We start from the raw sequence: 18,272 nt of genomic DNA, 5'->3' as shown, positions 1-18,272 counted from the left end.
ACACAGTAGGTTCTTAATAAGTATTTGTGGAACAAATTATGCAGGGATGAGTATGTTGTTACATATCAGCGGATAAGGGTGCGTGTCTGTGTGCTCTCACCTCAGCAGCCCAGGGTGATACTTGAAAACCTATGTAGAAAAAAAAGAAAAGAAAGAAAGAAAAGAAAAGAAAACCTATGTACGATCCTGTCCCTCTGATCAGAACTTTCTGTAAGCTTTTCATCTCACGCAGAGTGACACCTCCCTGCAGCCCCAGACCATGTCATCCAGCTCCCAAGACCTCTCTGGCCCCATCACTTCTACTTTCCTCTGTAGCCCAGTGATTTCTTGCTGCTTTTTGTTTTTTCCTTTTGACATACTAGGCATGCAGCCTCATCAGTGCATCTGCTAGAATTCTCCCCTCAAGTTTCTCAGCATTAATTTGCCTCAGTTCTGTACTTCTCTGAGCCTTTGCTCAAATCCCACCTTTCCAGGGAGCCTCCCCCACTACTGGCCTTCCCCATATGTGCGCTTCCCCTTCATCCCCATAACTTTTATCCGTCCGAAACACTATGTGATGTACTTGATAATGCTAAGTTTTGTTAACTCTCTGTCCCCATTAAAGGTTGAGCTCTTCATGGCAAGGATCTTTGCCCATTTTGTCAGGTGATCCATCCCATGTGCCTAGAACCATGCTTGAAACATAAATATTTGTTGAATTAATGATTTGCAAATCACAGCTGAGCAAGTGCTGCCAATTTAACTTAGTATTTCATAAATGATGCATCATTTTCTTGCCTTGCTTTATCCCAACAACTTTTGGTGACAGGTATTTTTATTATTATTCTCATTTTTAGTTGAAGAAATTTCACCCTGAGAATTGAGTGGCTTGCTTTTTGGCCACAAGGTGAGTTGGTTCACCCAACCTCCATATGTGCCTCCTGCTATTTGGAGATTTTGGGAAAATAAAAACTACATTCCCTAGACTCCCTTGCAGTTCAAGTTGAATTCCCAAAGAGATTGCAAGCAGGAGTGAGGAGAGGACCATCCTTCTGCATTTTTGTCTGTTTCTGCTGGCCTGCATGGTTCTGTAAGAGCATTCTGGTGTCACTTCTCCAGTTTTCTGGTTGTTGAGAAAGCATGTTGGAGATCATAGGAGATCATAGCAGCAGCAAGGCTTCCCAATTTGGTTTCCTAAGCCCTGGGTCACATGACGTCATTCTTTAGCTCCCTGGGCAGAAGAGGCACTTGAAGGAGGAAAACAGAAATGGCTACACCAAGGTCTTGATCCCACCTGGTTCTAGTGTGGCCTCAGAGGTAGCAGCTTCTAGAACTTCTACAGTGGGGCAGTTCTGCTTGGTGCTCAGAATCAGAACTGGAAGCCAGTTTATAACATACTCCTTTGTCCTTCCAACAATTTTGCAAGCCTCTACTTTTGTATATTAAGTGCCTCTGTACTTAAAATATCTAAAGTGGCTTCTATTTTTATTCTGTAACTGATAGACAGGGCCACAGATTATATCATGAAAACTAAATTCTCCTTCTAGTGCCTTTTGATTCAACAAAATATTTCCTGAGCACTCATCTTTGGTATGTAAGACACTGGATTAGGTCCCTGGCACGAATGTAAATATACAATAATGCATAGTAACTAGATCTGTTGAGAGTTAACCCATTTGCAGAATTTGGGAATCCCTGACCCTTTTCAAATCCCTCACAATTCAAGAGAGCTCAAGGGGCTGTTTCACTTGTGCTTCCAAATGCAACTCCCTGTTAACCATCAGCAGCTTTCTCCATCCCGTGATCAGTCCTGACCACATGAAAGCAGCCTTGCTGTTCCCAACACAGGTTAAAAATGGAGAAAGTACCAGAGTGGAGTTGTGCCATCCACTGCCATCCACAAGAAGTGGCTTCTCCTTCATTTCACTCTCCAGGGGAGAGAAAAAAACTCCTCCCTCACCTGCCAATTGATGGTTGTGAGATTTAACTTCTCTGAGCCTCAGTTCACTCAGCAGTAAAACAAAAACATTTACATACCTTAAATTCTGTTAAAACAAGATAATCCCATTTATGAGGGAGGAAAACTAACAAGTGCTACTGCCACTACTACTATCACTATCACCAAACCTGACACCCTCATGTTTCTCAGACATTCGAAGAATTCAGCTCTCTACCTTGTTGCAACACTCTGCTCAGAACCTTCTGGAAAGAGGTAAATGGCCAACACTATGCAGTGCTAAGTGAGAAGCAATCTGAGTAACACGGTCCTTGACATTCAAAATAGTCTCTCCACTGCTAATGTTCTTGGGCCAAGTGAGTTTACAAACCTTCATCTTTCCTTCTTAAGAGGAAGAGAACCTTCCCAAATCTTCTTGGCCCCTCAGCTCATACACAGCCCCCTCATAAGTCATAGCCTACTCCCCTATTCCTCTAGATATGTCAGACATTTCTGAAGTCTCAGAAGGCATACAGATTGGACATTAACTAATAGTCTTTACTGACACCTCTACTTTACATAGATGAATAAGCCATTGTCCTGCTCTCAGGAAGCCTACAACCTTACTATAACGATGAGAAAAATAAATGTTAATTTTAACAAATGGACCATGCAAAAGGATGGGATGGGATGTAAATAGCAATAGTAGGCAGGCAAGCTCAGAGTCGAGAAGATTCTAATTACATCCTTCCTTTGTGCATTCCAACACTAGGATCATGAGCAAGCAATGGGGGCCTGCCAAGTCTCAGCTTCCTCACCTGAAAAATCAGATGTCTTTGAGGACTAAATGAAATGCCTGGGTAAGGCACTAGGAAGGTAGTAAGCATTGGATAAACAGAAACTTTTATTATTTTTCACTAAAGTGAATTCATGAAAACTTCTTGTGGAGTAGGGCAGACACTTATGGTGTCTTCTAGGTTGAAAAATCTAAATCCCATCACTAAAGGGAGACTAGCCATCATTTAGAACAAGGATAATGGAAGGGTTCACCACCTGTAAATCTGTGGGCCAGAGAGCCAAAAAATGTTTATTATTGTACAGGTGGCAAAATAACATCCATAGACCAATTTCTCTTTGCATATTGGTATCACCTTCTCAAAAAGACAGGGTATAGAATGCAATGATACACTACTCCTTTAGTTTATCAAAATGTATTATACAGTGAACAATACAAAATACTGACATGTTTATAATTGGTCAATATTTAGGCCTCGGGTAAACAAATTTAGATACTAAATGTAGCCTAAATCAACTACTCATAATTATTTTTTCTCATGATAATACTATGTTCCAGATGAATAGATTTCTTTTCAATGTAATCACCCCCATTTCCAACTACATTTTGTTTTGTTTTTTTTTTTAAGATTTTATTTATTCATGAGAGACACAGAGAGCGAGAGAGAGAGGCAGAGACAGAGGGAGAAGCAAGCTCCATGCAGGGAGCCTGACTTGGGACTCCATCCCAGGTCTCCAGGATTAGGCCCTAGGCTGAAGGCAGCGCTAAACTGCTGAGCCACCCGGGCTGCCCATCCAATTACATTTTGATGTTTGTTCTGGTATGTGAATTTTAATTGTCAACTCCAAACTTGGTTACAATATTTAACCCACCACAATTTTAAATTTTTATCAGGTTTCTTTCCCCTTTTTTTTTAAATTTTTTTTTTTTTATTTATTTATGATAGTCACACACAGAGAGAGAGTGAGGCAGAGGCAGAGACATAGGCAGAGGGAGAAGCAGGCTCCATGCACCGGGAGCCCGACGTGGGAATCGATCCCGGGTCTCCAGCATCGCGCCCTGGGCCAAAGGCAGGCGCCAAACCGCTGCGCCACCCAGGGATCCCCTCTTTCCCCTTTTTATAGACACATAAGAAAGAAAAGCTATTAATGATTTCTGCCTGGGAGGCTCCGAATTAAATACCATCAGAGTAGGGAAGATGACAGTTAAAAGGATAGTCGTATTCTAACTCAGTCTTGTCCACCTGCTTTCGGCTAAAAGTCTTCCTGCTGTACATCACAGTGACCCAGATCCTAAGACTGAAATTCCAGGCCTGATACCAAAGCCCTGAAATAAAAATAAACAGCAAAGAAAATTCAGAGATTGGAGTTCGATAAATATCATCCACTTTATGGGAATAAAGAACTTCATGTTCCCATTAAAGAGCTTGCTTTCTCTCATATCTTGGAGACTCCGTTTAACTTGCTTTGTTCTTATCACCAGACTCAAGACTTCTTGTCCAGTTGAAAGCTGTTCTTTCTTACCCCTGACTTTCAATCAGCCAACAAATCCGATTGCTTCTTCTTTTACCAACCCCCTCTGCCTAATTTTCTATAATTGTTATCTAAACTCAAGTTCTTTGTACTTTATGTCTGGATTATTGCAACGGTCCCCCTCCTATCCCCCTAACTTTCATTTCTGCCTTATCCAATTTGACAGGCACATCACCACCAAATCAATCTACATAAAATATCACTTTGATAACTTCATATCTTTGATCAAAAATAATCAGTGATACTTTAGAGCCTTCATATACAGTGAATGCTCAAATTTAGATTGAATATCTTAAATACATGAATAAGTAAATATATTCACAAGAAAGTTCTAGAAATATCTCCACTCATTTTTACCTTAATTTTGAGCACCTGCTATGTTTATAAATCCTCTGCTTTTTTAAATTGTTAATTAATCTATGTAAAAAATAAAAACAAATAAGAAAATACATTCTAAAAATGATATACTCCAAAGGAAGCCCCAACAAAGGAGGGACCAACAAATTTTCCCAAGCATTAAAAGAAAAATAACACCAATCTTCACTAATTTTTCTAGATCATAAGAAAAGAGAATACTTTCCAACTCCTACTTTGAATTTGGAAGGACTGTGACAAAAAAACCTGACAAGGATGTATAAGAAAGCAAGCCAGAGCGTAGTTTCACTCATCAACAAAAATGTAAAAATCCCAGACAAAATGTTAGCAAAATGAATATAGTAATAAAAATGATAATACATCATGATCAAGTTGGATTTGCTCCAAGCATAAGAGGTTATGTTGTACTTTAGGCAGTCAATCAATGTAATTCAACACATTAACAGACTGACTATAGGAGAAAAATTGTATGATTGTCTTCACATATGAAGAGAAAGCGTTTGACAAATTTAATATCTATTCATGATAAAAGCTCTTGGCAAATTAAGAGTCAAAAAGAATATCCATAATTTAATAAAGAGTAGCTACAAAAGGCATACGGTAAATATATTTAACAGTGACACATAGAAACTTGGCGTAAGAATGAAACAAAGTTGTCTGCTATCCCCACTTCTATTGAGCATTGAAAGGAGGCATTAGGCATTAGGACAGGGAAAAAGAAGGGTTAGGAACTGAAAAGGAAGAAATATAACTGCCATCTTACAGATAAAATGATTGTATACATAGAAAATTCAAAAGATCTTCAGATAAATTATTAGATTTAAAAAATGAATTTACTAAGGTCACTGGAAATTCAATTAATATATAAAAATCAATTTTATTTCTAAATACAAGCAACAAATAAACATACAATGCCATTTTAAAATATTACTTAAAGTAATATCAAATATTTATGAATAAAAGTTAGTAAATGTAATGCACAAGACCTTTATATAAATAACCATAAAATGCTGTTAGGAAAACTATAAAAGACAAAATAGAGGAATATATCATGTTCATGGATTTGAATATTTAATATTGTCATAATGTCAATTCTCTTCAAACTTATATACAGAATTCATACAATTCAAACCAAAATTTCAGCAGATATTTTTGTGGAAGTTGATTTTAGAATTTACTTGGAAAAGCCAAAGGCCAGAAATATTCAAAACAATCTTCCTTTTTAGAAGGTTATATTCCCCAATATCATGACTTATTATAAAGCTATAATAATTGGGCAGCCCGGGTGGTTCAGCAGTTTGGGGCCACCTTCGGTCCAGGGCATGATCCTGGAGACCTGGCATGGAATCCCGCATCAGGCTCCCAGCATGGAGCTTGCTTCTCCCTCTGCCTGTGTCTCTGCCCCTCTCTCTCTCTCTGTCTCCATGAATAAACAAATAAATAAATCTTAAAAAAATAAATTTTAAAAAAGCTATAATAATTAAGACAGTATAGGACAGTCTGTAGAAAGATAAATACATAAACCGAAAGAGAGAGTCTAGAGGTAGACCAGTATATAAATAGACATTTATAAGAAATGTAGCAATGCACATCAGTGGGGAAAGAATAGATTTTTTTTTTTAAAGAATAGATATTTAAGTAAACTGATGCTGGGTCAATTTTACACCCATGTGAGGAAAATGTGAATCTTGACCCCTCATCTGACACCTGTACCATTCCATATGAATTATAGATCTAAATGTAAAGGATAAAAGAATACATTTGGGAGAGGCAATAATATATAAAAATAATATTTTCATGACCATGATTTAGGCAGATTATATGGATCCCTCTGAAAACAAATACTCGCCATATAATATAAGACTAATAACTTGATCTTCATTAAAATTAAGAACTCTTGTTACATAAAAGATACTGTTTTGAGAGACAAAAAAAAAAGAAAACCCCAATAACATACCATTGCACACTAGAATGGCTAAAATTTAAAAGTCTTACAAGATTAAGTGTTAGCAAAGATACAATGCAGCTGAAATTCTCACACACTGCTAGTAGGAGTATAAAACAGAATAGATGCTTTCAAAACATTTTGGTAGTGCTTACTAGAGCTAGACATACATATGTACCCCGTGACCTAGAAATTCCATATATTTACATATACTATATAGAAACTGTCACTGGTGTACACAGGAAACAAGAAACAAGATAGTCACTTCATCATTGATGGTAATTCTGATTAACTCCTGAAGAGCAGGAACTTTGATTATAACTGCTATATCCCAATTACAGTAACCATCATACATTTCCATAATAATATTTAAACAGTAACCATAACATTTAAATGGCATGTAGAATTCAAAACAGAGATTAATTACTATATCATTAAATAACTGTTTCTTTTTCTTAAAGATTTATTTATTTGAGAGAGCAAGAAAGCAGGAGGAGGAGCAGGAAGAGAGGGAGAAAATCCCAAGTAGACTCTCCACTTGAGCGACGAGCCTGACTCTGGGCTCAGTCCCACGACCCACGAGATCATGACTTGAGCTGAAACCAAGAGTCGGACGTTTAACTGACTGAGCCACCGAGGTGCCCCTATAACATTGTTTCTTTACTAAACTAAGATAATCAATAATAGTCACCTCTTATTGAGTCCATGTAATATGTCAAATATTATGCTCTATACGTACAGTATCTTCTTTAAGCTTTGCTACAGCTTTGGAATATAAGGATAATTATCTACGTTTATGGATAAGAAAGATGAAGTAAGAACGAAGAAACTTTCCCCCAAACCAACACAGCTTTGAACTCCAACATGGTAAATTGCCTCCTATTACTTGTATCTTTAAACTCATTGAAACACATATTAATTGAGATTATTAAGGGAGGATGGCTAAAATAAATCAGCTATATCTAATCCAAATTAAGCATCACACCAGAGTATATCGTGAGATTCAATACCAAAAGAATTTTTAGTCACTGTTTAAATTTAACAAATAATTAAGTAGGATAATTATTTATGGAAGTTTATTTCAGTCCTTACAAAACTGAAGACAAAATGCTGTATTTACCAGTGGAGTACTGAATATCTTTTGATTGAAAAAATGAGTATATATATATATATATATATATATATATATATATATTTGGTATTCCTAGTTTACTAAATATTATAAAACCTATATGTTAAAAGACCACTGTTTGCAGGGCACTGTCCCAGAAAACCAGATGCTGCCCATGAGGCTGTCTTCACTTGGCTGATTTCCTGCACATGCAAGCAAAATGGAGTTACCTTCCTTGACTGTTCTGGGACTTCCTGTCCCCACCTAAGCCCCTTGGTGGGTCTGATAAATGAGAAGATCCGATCCTTAATTCACCTTGCAGGAACTTACATAAAACACAGTAAATTAGTATGAGGAAATGGGTATTGATTCCACTAAGGGAAATAACCTACCACACGTATGACGTCTAATGTTTTGGTTCTGCATGTTACATTTTACATGGGCCTGACTTACCCCTGCTGTACGAAGCTACAAGGATTTGAACAGGTTAAACAATTTATGCCATCAAAAATTTAAACGTTAAGTGAAACAGAGTGGACATCACTACTCTTCGGGAAGGAGAAGCGGAATCATTATCCTAATGCCCTGGAGCCCATAAGATGAAAGAAAAGCTGAAGCATCAATGATAATGACTTAGTTTCACTAGGAACAGAGATGGTCTCTTGTTGACAGCTAATCGAAAAAGAAGTGGTTTCAGACAAAATGTTGGTGAACATCCTCTGTATATTTAACTAAGATGGTTAGAATCAACGGGTGCATTGTTATGTTGTTAAATAATACTTTTGAAGTCAAGATAAAAATTAAGAAGGAAATACTTTACTGAAAGTCATTGTAAATTTTTAATTAGATCAGAAAAGCCCCAGTCCTGATGTTACTAGGAACTGTAACACGCTTTTGCTGGTGGTGAATGATGTGTATTAGAGTTAAGGGACCCTTACTGGGGCAGAGTTAATATTCAACTTGTGGACTTTGCATGGAGCTCCAGCCTGCGCGTCTCCCAAAGACATACTTAACAATACTAATTTCCTTTCCATGAAACTAAGCTTTAAAATTTATACTGCACATGAACAAATTAGTCCCCACATTACCTCTGAACACCAGGTCAGATTCCTAAATTTTTTTCAGAGCAGAAATCTCTATTTATGAGACATTTACAAGGCCACATAAATGACAAGTGATGGAACTTGGGATTAAAAATTTAAATTTCCAGGGCCGCATCTCATAGCCACATGATTTCAAATTCCTGTGGCTTAATTCCATGTGTCAAGATCAAATGATCTTGTGCTATGTTTCCATAATACGTTTTCTGTGTATTTATACATACCTTTCCTTATTCTAGAAAGGACTTAAAGTGACATGTTGAAATGCAACAACAAATGCATAAAATCTAAAACCAGAAGCTAAAGATGAGAAAGGGGAGTGGAAATGAGGAGAAAAAGTAAGATAAAGTCAGAATTAAATTAGGTTTTGCAGTGTAGGAACCTTATGCTTGTGAGAGGGGGTATACGGATTCTGGAGCTTTGCTTTCTTGTGGCCAATGCAGAGATCAGTGTCCATAATATAAAAGTAAATGTGATGTTTATAAGAAGCACAATTATTCTCATTCTAATATGAGAAAGAAATCACTCACCTGCACCCACATAAATAGACCATCTGTAATATAATGAGCCACCATCTCGACAATATCCTGCAGGTAAATACACACATTTCACAGTGTAGATTCTTGAAAGTTCCTCAATCTAAATAGAAGGAATACAATGGAGTTTTAGGGAATGACAAAGAGAAAATTTCTTTACTTTCTAAAAATACAAACTTCTGGTGTTGTCCTTCCTGATTACTCAGAGAATATTACTGGTCAAAAAAGACCAAAGTCATTGCTTGACTGAGACTGTCAGCTGGCCTGGCCCTAATGCAATCACCTCTTATTATCAGTCATGTTTTTCCTTCCCTGAGGTTGTCACAAACAAAGGAGTCAAATGATGCTCACCCCTGCCAAAATTGTTTTTCCTGTCAGTCAGAGATAGGGAGGCTTAAAACCATAAGTGTGGGCAGACATGTTTTGGTTGTTTTGTTTTCTGTTTTTTGTTTTTTCAAATTCCAGTCTATTAAAAGAGAATAATAGTAGGGGGAAAAAATAGCCCACGGCTGTTGGGGAACCATGTGACCGTGTTTCAGGATGATACTTCATTATTGAGGTCTAGATTGAAAGTAACATATTACAAGCTTGAATATTCTAATATTAATAGAAAATATCCACAAGTAAAAGCCACATGGAGATCAGAGTGTTAACTTTACTTGGGGGCTAAGCAGGTTCTCAACAGCTATCAATATACAGGCTTGTTGAGTAAACTGTGCTGACAAACAGGGCTTGAACCTGAGGACAAAGGTGGAGTAATTTAATTGGGGATGTAGGGCCCAAATTATAGGCTGGAAATGTTGACACAATGAGGAAAAATCTGGTTCACTGCCTGAAAACTGGAAGTGAAAGGTGACTTCCCTGAGCCTGAGCAGAAACAATCCAAAAGGTCAATGAAGAGGCAAGAGTGGTTGCCTTCAACCCATCAACCACCCCCCCTCCCATTGATGAGTATGGTCCAGGGATATACACTCTTACTAACCAGTTTTCCTATTCTCGCCTTCCCAGAGAAGACAAAGCCCAAATATAGATGAAGAGGCTGGAAGCATTTACTCTAACACTCTTCATTCACAGAGAAATGTCACAAGCTCCTTCATCCATTACAATGAGAGGGAAGGTGGATAAGAGTTCCCAACCAGGCAAGGCTTCATGGCTGTGTGACCAGTGCAATCACACAGGCAGACCTATGCTCTGAAGAACTCTGCATTTGGCTTAATGCTCTGCTATTGCTGCCTTGAAATTCTTAGCAATCTTTGTACAGAGACTCATATTTTCATTTTCTATTGAGCTCACAATTATGTAACTGGTACTGCAATAAAGAATTAAGACAATGATTACATTAGAGAGAGTGACAGTAAGCCAGGGGCAAAAATCATCTAGATATGAGGGAAACTGACACCAGGGTCGGTAAATGACAGCGAAGAAGGAATAGTGGTTAATGTAATCTGATGGCATGAACATCAAAGTGGAGTTAGGAAAGAGAAAGAGAAGAGTGCAAGGAAATGCCTTTCTCACATCCGGGTCCAATTCTTTAAGGACTGTAGGAGAAAAACAGCCAGTGCTTGAGAGGGACGCAAGAGAAGTGGTGCCTTCTGAGGACAGTAAATCTGACTGTGTGTGTGTGTGTGTGTGTGTGTGTGTGTGTGTGTACACACATTCACATCCAGTGAGATGAATCAAAAAGGAGGAATCCAGAAATTTTAAACCAGCAAATAATCACATAAGGTGAGACTAGTGTAAAATGTTGATTATATGACCTGCACAAGAATTACAACCCTGCGAAGAAGTAGGCCATGAGTCTCCCCAGTCTTCTGGGATGAGGCTTTTTGAATAGCCATGCTTGAAAAGTCTGGGAGAAACATAGGAGGCATGTGAAGCTTCCACTGAGGGAAAAGGATCTGATCCTTCTGATTTACGGGGAAAGTTTGCCTTCTGTTGCCTCTGCCAACTGTGCTTCTTGCTGGCTATTATAAAAGCAAATCAGAAATCCATAAAATATATGAAAGACTAAGAATGAGGTAGAAAAAATATTTTCATTGTAGCAAAAGTATTAGGAGATGCAATGGTAAAAGAGCTAAAGGAAGATAAGATAAAAAAAAAGGTGAAAAATAAGTAGAATGCAAAAAATAAAAAATTACAAGTTTCAAATGTAAAATAGATAAAATTTCAAATAAAATATAAAAGATCAATAAAATTAAAGATTAACTCCTCCCCAAATTATTTTTTGTATTTGTTCATTGCTCAAAGCTAATAGATACTTAACTTCGTGCCAAAGCCGAGTGCAAGTTAGCATTCAGTGTTCCTCCCACCACAGGTAATAGGCAATGTTTTGTCTTCAGAGTGACTTTGATGCCACATAAATAAAAGCAAGCAAACATATTAAAAATGCAAAGAAAAGACATTACACAATGAGATAATAAGGCCAAGGATGGTTCAACATATAAAAAATCAATCAACGTGATATATCACACTAATAAGATGAAAGGAAAATAAACATTGATTATATCAATTAATGCAGAAAAAAATTGACAAAATCCAACACATTTTCATGATAAAAACACTTGGCAAACTAGGAATAGAAGGAAACTACCTCAAAATACTAAAAGACATTAAAAACTCACAGTGAACATCATACTCAACAATAAGAGACAGAAACTTTTTCTCTGAGATCAAGAATAAGGCAAAGATGCTTTCCTTTCACTACTTATATTCAACATAGAACTTGAATAGTTCTAACCAAAACAATGAGTCAAGTAGAAGAAATAAAGATACCCATTAGGATGGCCATTATAAAAAAAAAAAAAAAAAAAAAACAGAAAATAACAAGTATTGATAAGGATGTAGAGAGATTGGAACCCTTGTACACTATTGGTGGGAATATAAAATGTTATAACCACAGTGGGTAATAGTATTGAGAGGTGATTCCTCAAACAATTAAAAAATTAAAATCTTTTAAAAAAATTAAAAACTGTTTAAAAATTTAAATTTAAGCTGGGGTGTCTCAGTGGTTCAGTTGGTTTAGCATCCAACTCTTGATCTCAGCTCAGGTCTTGATCTCAGGGTCTTGATTTCAAGCCTCATATTGGGCTCCATGCTGGGCATGAATCCTACTTTTTAAAAAATGTTAAATTTAAAAAAATAAAATAAAAAATAAAAAATGTTAAATTTAAACAAATTTAATTATAAACAACATAATCTAGTAATTCCGCTTCTTGGTATACACCAAACAGAAATAAAAGCAGAGTTTTGTTTTGTTTTGTTTTGTTTTTAAAGATTTTATTTATTTATTCATGAGAGACAAAGAGAGACAGAGGCAGAGACACAGGCAGAGAGAGAAGCAGGCTCCATGCAGGGAACCGGACGTGGAACTCGATCCTGGGTTTCCAGGGTCACACTCTGAGCCAAAGGCAGATGCCCAACTGCCGAGCCACCCAGGCAGACCAAAAACAGATTTTTGAAGAAATGTTTGTACACCCATGTTCATAGCAGCATTATTCAAGATAGCTAAAATGTGGAAGTAACACAAGTATTCATCAATGGATGAATCGATAAACAGCAAGGCCTACATACACGCAATGGAATATTATTCAGCCTTGAAAAGAAATTCCAGCATATGCTACACTGTAGATGAATCTTAAGGACATTATGCTAAATGAAACAATCCAGTCACAAAAACACAAATACTGTATGATTACATGTATATGAGGTACTTAAAGTGGTCAAAATCAAAGGAACAGAAAGTTAGAATGGGTCTAACAGAAAGTGGTCATCAGGGCTAGGGGGAAGGGAAGGAATAAAGAGTTCTTTGTTTAATGGGTAAAGAGTTTCAGGTTCGCAAGATGATAAGAGCTCTGGAGATGGATGGTGAAGGTTGCACAACAGTACAAATATGCTTAATAGCACTGAATCTACATTTAAAAGTAGTTAAGATGGTAAGGCTTATGGGTTTTTTTTGTTTTTTTTTGTTTTTTAATTTTTTTTTATTTATTTATGATTGTCACACAGAGAGAGGAGAGAGGCTGATACACAGGCAGAGGGAGAAGCAGGCTCCATGCACCGGGAGCCCGACGTGGGATTCAATCCCGGGTCTCCAGGATCGCGCCCCGGGCCAAAGGCAGGCGCCAAACCGCTGCGCCACCCAGGGATCCCGGTAAGGCTTATGTTATATGCACTTTCCACAATAACAATTTGGAAAAAATGCACTTGAATTTGAATTTCAGAGGGATAGCCAAATGGTTTTGTAGTGTATGTCCCAAATATTGCATGTGATGTACTTATATTCCAAAATTTTTTGTTATTTGGAGTTTAACTGGATGTCCTGTATTTTATCTGACAATCCTTAAAAAAATAAGAAGGTAGAAAGAAAAAGAAAGAACGAAGGAAAGAAAGAGAGAGAAAGGGAGATAAGAAAGAAAGAAAGAAAGAAAGAAAGAAAGAAAGAAAGAAAGAAAGAAAGAAAGAAAGAAGAAAGAAAGAAAGAAAGAAAGAAAGAAAGAAAGAAAGAAAGAAAGAAAGAAAGAAAGAAAGAGAAAGGGAAGAGAGGGGAGGGAGGGAGAGAAACAGACAGACAGACAGAGACAGAGAGAGGGAATAAGGCAATCCCAAGAAATTTCCTAAGGATGCGTTTGCTATTGCTTCTGATGCCCCAGGTCAGCTCTGTCTGGCTCAGCGATGTGAACACATACTGACCATCTAATCAAGGGGTAAGATTTTACTTTTACTTTAAAAAATATGATCTTTCCCGATATAAATATAAATAAGACCAGGATGGTTGATTTTGGATATTTGGCTATTTCCAAGAACAATCAGACGTACCTGTATCTTGATTTTAATTCAGGATATTCTAAATGAAGAAAGCTTTTTTTTTCTTTTCTTTTTTTTTTTTTTACCAGAGAAATTTTGTCTTGAGAAGATGGAGACATCTTGTGTCCAAGCTCTTTATTCCTCCTTTGCCCTTTTGTAGCCTCTGCAAACGCTTGTGCGATTTTATTTATATTAATGGACTTGGATGTGAAGGTTATGAGGATCCTTTAATAACGTGGAAATAAGCTGTTACATTCCGTACTGATACTACCTCCCAAATTTCTTCTCTCCTTCAATGAAACTTTCAGCTCTTTCATATACTAATATTTGCAGATAACTGCTTTATATTTCAATGTATTGAGTCATTTTCCCATGCCTCTCATTCTATTATGTTGATTTTAGTCTCAGCATTTTCTTTCCACAGAGATCGAGTTTATTGTTCATAATTTCTGCCAAGGTCATTTACTCTTAAAAGTTCAAACAGGCACTCCTACAAGACAGAAGACTTTCATCTTGACTCCTGAACTAATACACCAAATATTTTTTCCCATTACATCTACAGCATGCACATGCTGCCTTTTTAAAACATTTTTGTTTTGCACTTTATCTTGCTGCTGGAGAAATTTCTGCATGTTTCCTAAGTCTTCTGTTAAATTCCTCTTGATCATTTCCTTTTCCTCTCCTCTCAACATGATGCATGCAACTCATCTCGACTCTTAGCCTTCGCATTAACAGTATCCAGTCATTTATTTTCATTTTACGACTAAATGTCCAGTAATAGCAGACATATTTTATAAGAGCTGGTTTTTCAAATCTCAGGTGAGCCCCTGAAGATGCAAGTGTGTTTTTAATTCTTCAAGGCTTGAGATCTCCCTGTTTACAGTGAGAGCAAACAGGTTTTGAATGGTGGTGGCTTTTTGGATTTGCCCAAATCAAAAATAGTAGAAATGACTTTCAAAACGAAAACAAGGAGGTTCTCCACTGTCCTAACTCTTTGTGCTTTCGTCCTTAACAATATTTTAGGCTACAAATGGCATCAAACATGTCTTTGAACACTCCCACTCCAATCTCAAATCAACTATGTTTAGTATCACTTCATTAGATTTTACAGTCAATACCACCATTACAGACTTGATTAAATGAACTCCACTGGGTTCTATAACATTAATTATAGCTGCACAACTCCTGCAGCCATCAGAGAACATTCATTATGTATGACTCCATCCACAGAAGAAGAAATCGCTGACTATTTGGGTGATGCCTTTTCAGAGATCTATAGAGTCTTTTTGATCTCTACAAATATAAACTATTTGAGGAATCTGTCTGATAATAGAAAACTCCGAGGGATCATTTTACCCCTCAGATACGACAGCAGCAAAAGATAATGTGTTCTGGTGCTAGTGAATCCAATTTAGGTTTTGCATCCTTCTTTAGCTGTGCATGATCCAAAAATAAATAGTTTCCCCAGAATTAACCATTTTTCAATGTTTATTAAGTAGCAGTTATGTTTCTTACTCCGCACTGGGATATGCAAAGATGGAGAAAACATGCAAAGATAATGTCTCAATCTCAAAACGTTATGTAGGCTATAATATCAACTGTATGCAAAAAAAAATGAAAAATAGGAAGTTTACAATGTTTTTGGTGAAGCAAAAACATGTGGATTCAGAAATAAAAGAGTGCTTGAACTCTCATGTTACTCTTTGTCTCCTGTCACTTTCCACATAGGAAGAGTTCGTGTTTATACCCAATTCTGGGGTGGGTCGATTCAAGGAACAAGTAGCCTGGACATCCAAGACTACTTGGATTCCATAATAGTGACCTCTCTAAGATTGACTAATTCCTCCCTGATTGGGGTTTTCCTGCTTCTAGAAATGTTCTTAAATACAGGAAAGGCTAGAAGCAAAGAAATTTGTTGAAAGGAGACAAAATATTATGGATTTTAAAAATATGTAATTGGGAAACAACTAATTTAAAAACACATTTGTGTCTATACAGGTATTTATACCTGAAACATGCAGGCATGCTTCTTGGTTGATTCTCTGAGTTTCTAAACGCAATGCCAAATTCTGACTCTAAGTAGGAGATCATTTTATTTCCATGAGAACAATAAATTTTTCTCTTCAAGGAGAAGCTACTTGCCTCCAACTCATGAATTTGAAAGTTCTGCAGCTTCTAAAGCCAGGAAGACACTATCTCTTCATTTTTCACGTCAAAAATCTTCTGGCCATACCACTCCGGAACTGCAGGATTTGGCTTGAGACCAGCAGAGAAAAACATTAATCCTTTCCTGCACATCATACATGGATCCCACTAACTTTCTGGAATTGGCTTCTGGTGCCAGTAGCCCCATAAGCCATAGCATTTAAGGAGGAATTCAAAGAATTCAAGGAAGAATTCATGCAGAAGGTAAAAAAGACTCTTTGCTCTTTTCAAGAATGCTAGTGACAGAGATTCTTTGCTTAACCAAACTTTAGTCCAGCTCCTGAACCTTCTCCTAGGCACATCTGTATACTTCTTTGTAGAATCTAGTTTTAGCAAGAACGCTGCTTAGTCAGTTTAAAGAACCATTTCCCCATTTACCCTCCTATCTAATTAGGTTCCTCATCCTCCATCACCCCCCAGGTAACTTCTGGTCACTTTGGCCTTTCTTTAGCATAAATGCTGTTATGTTGGTTTAGCCAGGATCTCCTTCTATCCTTGATGTTTCCTCTTGATACTTTCACCTCTGACTCTCACCCAGCTCCTTGGTTAAAAACTCCCACTTGCACAAGCTAGGTTTAGAGTTGAGCCCAACCCTTCTCCCCCACTGCAAAATTCCATTGCAGTGGTCCCTAGCCTATTGACATAATCTTTTTTTAAAGATTGTATTTATTTACCTGAAAGAGAGAGTGTGCAAGAGAGAAAAAGAGAGCATGAGGAGGGAGGAGAGGTAGAGGGAGAAGCAGACTCCCCACTGAGTAGGGAGCCAACGCAGAACTTGATCCCAGGACGCTAGGATCATGATCTGAGCCGAAAGCACTTAACCAACTGAGCCATCCAGTGGCTAGATCTTGAATAATGCCCACCTTATGATCTTAACAAGTGTTATAAAAATTGTTTTCTTTGACACTGGCCAAACGGCAAATGTAATTTCCTCTACTCATCCCAGGCTCTGCTGAACAAAACACAGAAAATTTCAGACATGTTCTATTGCTGCCCCCTCATTTAAACATATAATATCCCCCAACCCAAGAGATTTCTTGCACATTAAACACAGTGTTATTTTACACCAATGTATTAGAATAATCAGATTCTTCAAAGAGGAACATCTGCTTATTCTGCATTTTTCCCAACTGCAGGGAGAATTATCTTTTTGTGAAGAGCTCTTTAGAAGTGCCCTTTTAAAAATGAGCTTGTGATGTGTCATCATCAATACCTCATCTCCTGTGTCAGACATCATCAAGTGCACTTGCCGGTGGAGACTTTTCCAAAGCTGGTACTTCAAAGAGAATTCCCTGTGAGATTCACTGTGAGCCGCAGCGACCACAGTCATCCCTCCAATCAAGAGGCCTAGAGTGTTTACAACACAGGCAGTCTTATCTGCTGCAGGTAACACAAGGCATCCAGAACCCACTGGCAATCAGACCCCTTCTGTGGACTTTCATAGAAGATCTGTTTGTTCAACAATATGCTTCCTTTTGGTAACATCTGATGATACGTAAATCTAGTCAAGAAAAATGGTGACAAGATCATAATGAGCAAGAAAATCTTTGCTCAAGATTTCTTTGCTCAAGATTGCCAAGTTTTCCAGATTTGCAAAATGAAAGTTTATTAGGGAAAGCCCATTATGCATAAAGAATTCCATGTCAAACCTAAGCTACAAGGCAGAGTCTGCTGATTGGTACTTTTATCAGATCTTCAGTGCATCTTAAGTTCAAGCAAAAATAGGAAACACTGTTTTAGATCATCAGCGGGGAGTCCGACATGAATGAAACAATGAATATTAAATAAAATCCAAGCCCCCTTAGCCTAGCACTCAAGGCCCACTAGCCTGCTATTTAATTCATTTCAAGGGAAATGGTAATTGTTATATAATGGAATAAGCACTGAAACCAGAGCCATATCTCACATATCCTGTCTCTAAATGTATCCAACTTTATTACCTAAATTCGTTTGA

The 18,272-nt window shown here is 37.4% G+C and overlaps 1 long non-coding RNA gene across 1 annotated transcript in view; it reads right to left on the bottom strand.

The window, feature by feature from the left end:
• Positions 1-18,272, bottom strand: part of LOC118350072 (uncharacterized) — a 59,354-nt gene that overhangs the window by 10,555 nt on the left and 30,527 nt on the right. The window contains exon 2 of the long non-coding RNA XR_004803220.2: positions 9,305-9,413. This is a non-coding gene — a long non-coding RNA (uncharacterized LOC118350072). The remainder of the gene's footprint in view (positions 1-9,304; positions 9,414-18,272) is intronic.

This window comes from Canis lupus, chromosome 10, assembly GCF_003254725.2.
Source record: "Canis lupus dingo isolate Sandy chromosome 10, ASM325472v2, whole genome shotgun sequence".
NCBI lineage: Eukaryota > Metazoa > Chordata > Mammalia > Carnivora > Canidae > Canis > Canis lupus.
Note: the sequence above shows the minus strand (reverse complement) of the source record. Positions and strands in the feature narration are given on the sequence as shown.